The sequence below is a fragment of the Alligator sinensis genome, unplaced genomic scaffold (assembly GCF_000455745.1).
Source record: "Alligator sinensis unplaced genomic scaffold, ASM45574v1 scaffold668_1, whole genome shotgun sequence".
Taxonomy (NCBI): Eukaryota; Metazoa; Chordata; order Crocodylia; family Alligatoridae; genus Alligator; species Alligator sinensis.
Genome location: NW_005842393.1, coordinates 897266 through 903265, shown reverse-complemented (window position 1 = coordinate 903265; position 6000 = coordinate 897266). Strand labels below are relative to the sequence as shown.

The window sequence follows — 6000 nt, the reverse complement described above, 5'->3', positions numbered from 1 at the left end:
TCCGAGTCCCAAGGGGCCCTTTGTTTCTTACCTTCTCGTTTCTTACCTGTGTCGTAGTGCTGGCCTCCCCATGGCTTTCAGGTTCCCAATGCTCTCTTTCTTCAGGCTGGGCTGTCCTTGTGGGTGCCACATGGTTTGGTGGTCCACAGCTTCCCCCGCCCTCATCTTCCCCTCCCCCTGACGAGCCTAGTTTGAAGCCTGCCGGAGGAGATCCGCCAACCTAGAAGAAAACACACGCTTACCTTTGGGGGACAGGTGAAGCCCATCCCAGCTGAGCATGTCCCTCGTCGTGATGTGCGGGTCATTGTCCAGGAAGCCGAAGCCTGCCTCGAGACACCACTGCCGAAGCCACCAGTGGGTCTCTCGGATGCAGTTCTCATGCCGTCTTCCGCGTCCGTGCACTGGTAGAATCTTGGTGGCGTACTCACAATGCAGCCCACATTCAATGTCTTGGTAACAATTACTGTAACTACAGCATATTTAGAAGTTGATTTCAGCACTACTAAAACTTAAACTGTCTTCTCCCCTCCTACTTCTCTTAGTTTTCTGAGGTTGATACTCAATTGTAGAGGGCAGAATTATAGTAAAACAAAGAGAAATACAAATTCATGGAAAAATTCTGCTTAATGGACACTTTATTCAGTTTTTGTCAATATATATTTTCAGTCTGCCTTGATTGTTTACTTCTTTAGTAACCTTTTAAAAAACTTGGAAGTAACATTCACTTCTTTAATATTATTTCTCTTTCTAGGGCAGTTAAAATTAATAGTACTTTTGTACACAGGCATCAATAATAGTGCTGCTTTAACTCTGGGAATATTTCCTGGCATTTTTCCCAGCAAAGGGCACTTTTTCCATTAGGACACATTATATTCTCCAAATATGGTGGTAAGTCATAGTACGCTGCGGATGCTATGACAAAATATAACATTTAGGGCTAAATACAATTTCATATTACATGCCTAAGTGTCAGTTATCCAGCCATGTAAATGCTGTTTTTGGCACAATTTGTTTATGCATAATTTGCAATTCTGTTCCGAGCATAGTGCAGATATGCAAGTGATCAAATGCCTACTGATCATGCCCAGTAGAGCTCTGCTTTGGCCAGGCTGGTATGCAACAGTATGTATTTGCAAGCTGGGTAAGCCTCGATATTCTAGCTGATCAAAAACTCGTGACTATTGGGTATGAAGAGAAGGGGCTCTCCCATGTTTTAGGTCAGTAGCACACTATAGAGGTGATGGGTGTGGCCTTGTGGTTAAAGGACTGTGCTTGAGCAGCTGGAGACAGAATGTCAAACTCCCTCTGAGTAAGAGAGGCCTTGAACTCCTGCTTTAAATTGACTGCTTTAAACACTAGGCTAAAGTATGGAAGGGTGTTCGTCATTTGCAGTAGGTGGAATAGAATTACAAACTGTGCCTAAATGCCAGAAAAAAACCCTCTAAAAGTATGGCCTTAAATGGTGAACATTAATGGAAAATATCTAACAGTTCTAGATTCTATTAGAAATATGTGAAAGGAGCAGAAGAATTTACTTTTGAGGTAGGACTCAATTTATAAGGAGTTTACTCAGGAAATTTGCAATGACAACATGTTAGGTGGAGTTGCAGACACTCTGCCAGGTAGGTTAATGTTTCAGAATGACTGATAAACTAGAGGAATGATCCAAAATCAATCAAACTAAATTCAGTAAAGTCTAATGCAAAGTCTTGCACTTAAAATGGAAAAATTGCATGCACAAATACAGACCAGAAGGACTGTGTCGGTTGCAGTACTTCAGTGAAGGACTAGGAGTTTATAGTAGACCGTAAACTGAGTATAAGCAAACAGTATGCTCTTATTGCAAAACAGGCCAACATGCTGTATCTCAGGGGTGCTGTTTAATATTGTTATTAATTATTTGGACAATGGGATTGAGTGCACACTTAGAAAATTTGCAGGTGGCAGCAAGTAGGGTGGAGTTGCAGACACTGGAGGATAGGGCTGGGATCCAGAATGACCTGGATACACTAGAAAATGGTCTGAAATCAATCAGAAGAAATTCAATGGGGATAAGTGCAGAGTCCTGCATTAATAATAAAATAATTAATAACAGAATAATTGCTTGCACAAATACAGACTTGGGAATGAGTGGCTAGGCTGCAGTACTGCAGAGAAGGACTGGAGTTTACAGTAGACCATAAGCTGGATATGAGCCAACGATGTGTTCTTGTTGCTAAAAAGGCCAGCGGCATCCTGGATTGTATTAACAGGAGTGTCACTTGCAAATAAAGAACAATGATGGGTGCCTACACATGTGTAATTACCGCACTCCAGCATCTCATGTATTAGCATTTCTGCACTGAAAAATGGCGGGGGGAGAGGGAGGCACTTTAAAGTTTGCTCAATGAGCGTTAGCTCCCCCACCGCCATTTTCCAGTGGTGGGACTCTGATACATGAGATGCTCTGGCCACTCGTGGAGCCACTCTAATTAAAGTGCTCTTCCCCCTCATTCCCCCTCCCACTTTCAGAGCATGTGTATAACAGCCCAGTGCTTCCCTATTCATTGCTAGTGAGGCTGCTCCTTGAGTATGGTGCTCAGTTTTGTGCCCCATGCTTCAAGAAAGATATGGGCAGATTGAAAAGAGTCCATCAGAGAGGAACAAAAACGATTAGAGGCTGGCTACCATAACTTATGGGGAAACACTAAAAGAACTATTTTAGTGCTATTAAAAAGTGCTAGAAAGTATTATTTAGTGCCAGAGAATAGAAGACTGAGGAGGGATTTGATAGCAGTCTTGAGATACCTAAAGGGCAATTATAGAGAGGATGGAGACAAGTTTTTCTCTGTAGCCATAGGGGACAGGACTAGAAGCAATGGGCTGAAGTTGCAGCAGAGGAAATTTACTTTGGCAATTAGGAGGAACTTTCTGACTATGAGGTTTTTCAAGCTTTGCAGCAGGCTACCTAGAGTAGTTGTAGAATCTACACTCCTGGAAATTTTCAAGAGCAGGTTGTGCAGACACTCGGCTGGGATGATTAGTCGGGAATGATCCTGCCCTGGACAGGAATCTGGATTAGATGACCTTGTAAAGTCTGTTCCAACCCTATTTTCCTGTGATTCTAAAAAAAAATGAATCCAGTCTATATTATGGAATGCTGCAATATCAATCTTCAGTTATCACAAATATTGTAGAACTAATGGTTTTATAATGGCTCCCCCATTTTTATGTGGTGCTTTAAGTGAGCAACATATTTTAGCTGTACCCACTTCGGGTTTGGGGGTTTTTTCATCTTGCTCATCCTCTTTTAATACATTATTCATGATCCTTTTTCTGGATCTGCCCCCTTAACTCACCAGTATTTCAGTACCATATCCTCTGTACATCAAAAGATATGTCATGCTGTATGTAGGGTGCATCAGATGGTGCCACCCAAGCATAAGCAAAGTGTCACCAAACAGAGAAAAATGATCTAAAGTTGTGGGACTGCCTGCTGAGCCTGCAAACCTGTTCATATGTTCTGCTCCTGCAGTCAGTAGGCACCGTGGCCGTGATGTCTGGATGTGACTTTTCTGATCAAATAGATTTTCATTCAAAATAACAATTCACTTAAACCAATTAGGAACACATGATTTTTGATGGAGTGTTTGGCAGGACGGAATCTTAAGCAGCAGGATGGAATTTCTGGTGTGAAAATGAAAGTGAGACCCAGTGTTTAGTAGATTTATTTGGGAAAACCTAGCTTTAATTCCGTGTTCTATCTCTTTTACACCAGGGATTTGAATGTCATCATCCAAGACCCCTGCTGAGCACACTAACGACCAAACAGTAGTTATAGTTAGTTTGTCTCTTGACTGAATGATACTCAGTCATCTAGCAGCTTGTAATATAGTTAATTTCTTGATTTTTGGTGCATATTTTTGTTGGGCTTCTTTTTTTTTTAATCTTTTTTCAGTGTAGCAACAACACTTGAGTGCTTAGCTATCTGTATGTTTACTATGCCATGTGTAAATTATACATAGTTGGAAATTCCAAGTGATATCCAGAATTATTTTGTGAATATAGAATTGAATTGAAATGCTGAAACTAAATTCAGGAATTGCTGGCTGTGCTTTCACAGTTAACAATTTGGTTTTTTAAAATTGGAAGCTTGGACTCGCTTATCTCAAATGTTTTTGCTAATGACAAAAAAACATGATTGATCTTGTAATAAGTTCCAGCAAAGTATACCAGCTCTGAGCTTTTCTGAAAGGTTGTTTAATTTAATGAGAATTTTCCAATTTCAAAACTCAAACATCTTTACTAAAAATGGACGATTGTGGTCAAATTAGGGAATATTGTTTCATGCAATTAATAACATACTGAAAAAATGCAGCACCTTACTACAATAATCTTGCTGCTAAGATAATATTTAACAGTTTTTTAAAGTCTCATTGTTAAGCCCCAGCTCAAGTCTGGGATCGTGCCCGGTATGCAAAAGCCAATAAAGATACCAGGGGTGAAAGTATAAAGATTTATTGCTAGCAATACAAGGTGCAAGCGGAATAATTTCACGTAACAAGCACACAGATTCTTAATTATGAGCATCTTTTATACAGGAGTATTGGACCTTCATAAGCATTCTTGTTTGCTAATTGGTTATAAGGGAGTGACGCAAGGAGTTCTTTACTGAGCATGTCTCTATACCTGTGTTTTAGCTATGCATCTCATTTCCATACATGTATGTTTCATTAGCATACTTTCTCCCCACCTAGGGGTGTGAATCTTAATATTTAAATCAGCTCTTTGCCCTACTCCACTAATTCTGTTTTTGTTTTCAAGTCTCCTTTATCTAAGACTGTCTTCTCCTTATCATTGCAATTGAGCATTAGTTACAGAACAGAGACTTTTGCTTGGGCTATGTGTAGTGGTTTCTAGGTCAAACCTAACATCATGAGCATGTTTTCTATTCTAAAAGCATGGTGTGGAAAAGCAAAGATTATCAACTGATTTTCCTGTTAAATTAAAATCTGATATGTGTACATTCTTCTGTCCAATAAATAAGCATTTAATATGGTGGTTGGGGAAAGACCTCAGGTTCCACGCCCATGACATCTAAGTAGTGATTGAAATTCTGCTGTGACCTCTGTGCCCCCCACTGTATTACTCTAAAGACCCTGTTTAAAGGGTACATTAAGTGAAATAAGAAGTTTTGTTAATGAATAGAAAAAAGTATTGTCTAAAAAGCAGTGATAAGGAATATGTAAGAATACAAGCTGTTACATATTGTACAATTAACTAATGGCCATTTATAAGTTAGAAGTACATTCTTATTTAAAAGTTGAATCACTAGCTTTGACTTCAGTTTTATTGGCAGGGTAAAAAATTTGATTCATTCATATTATGCCAAATGGTCATCCTGGATTTATGAACAGGTTAACCTTACTATTGAAATGCATATGAACTGAATGGAGTTATAAAAAGTCCATAACCTTATTTCAACAGTTAACTTATTGATCTTATGTTCATCCCTCTGTAGACAAGATCTAATATCCACTTATGACTTGGGAGGAAGGGAGAAGGGAAGACGCTAAAACAGGGGGTGGCAGCCTATGGCCCACAGGCTGGATCTGTTTCAAGGAGCCTTTGGGTCTGGCGCACAGAGTCATGACCAGTGCATTTGGCGATGAGGGGGAGAGCGGGGTGTGCTGCAGTGAGGGAGCTGTCTGGGGCCTGCTCTGCACCACAGTCAGATGGCATGGGCTTTGACAGAGCACAGCTGTTGCTGCACCATGCTGCAGCTGAGCAGTCGGGGGAAGCAACAGCAGTGGCTGAGTACTAATGCCCATCCCCTCCAACTCAACCTGGGTCATTCCAGCCCTGCTGAAAAATGTTGTTGTCCCCTGAGCTAAAATATTTAGCTAATGAGGGAGTACTAAACAACTTTTCACTTGCACCAAATTAATACTAAATTTCAGTTTTTTAAACATTATTTGAACATCCAAGGACCGCTTTACCATTTCTAGGGTTTCTAGACTG

At 40.3% G+C, this 6000-nt stretch overlaps 1 protein-coding gene across 1 annotated transcript in view; it reads left to right on the top strand.

Annotated features, from left to right (window-relative positions):
- PRKD1 (protein kinase D1) overlaps positions 1–6000 on the top strand; it is a 280997-nt gene that overhangs the window by 146176 nt on the left and 128821 nt on the right.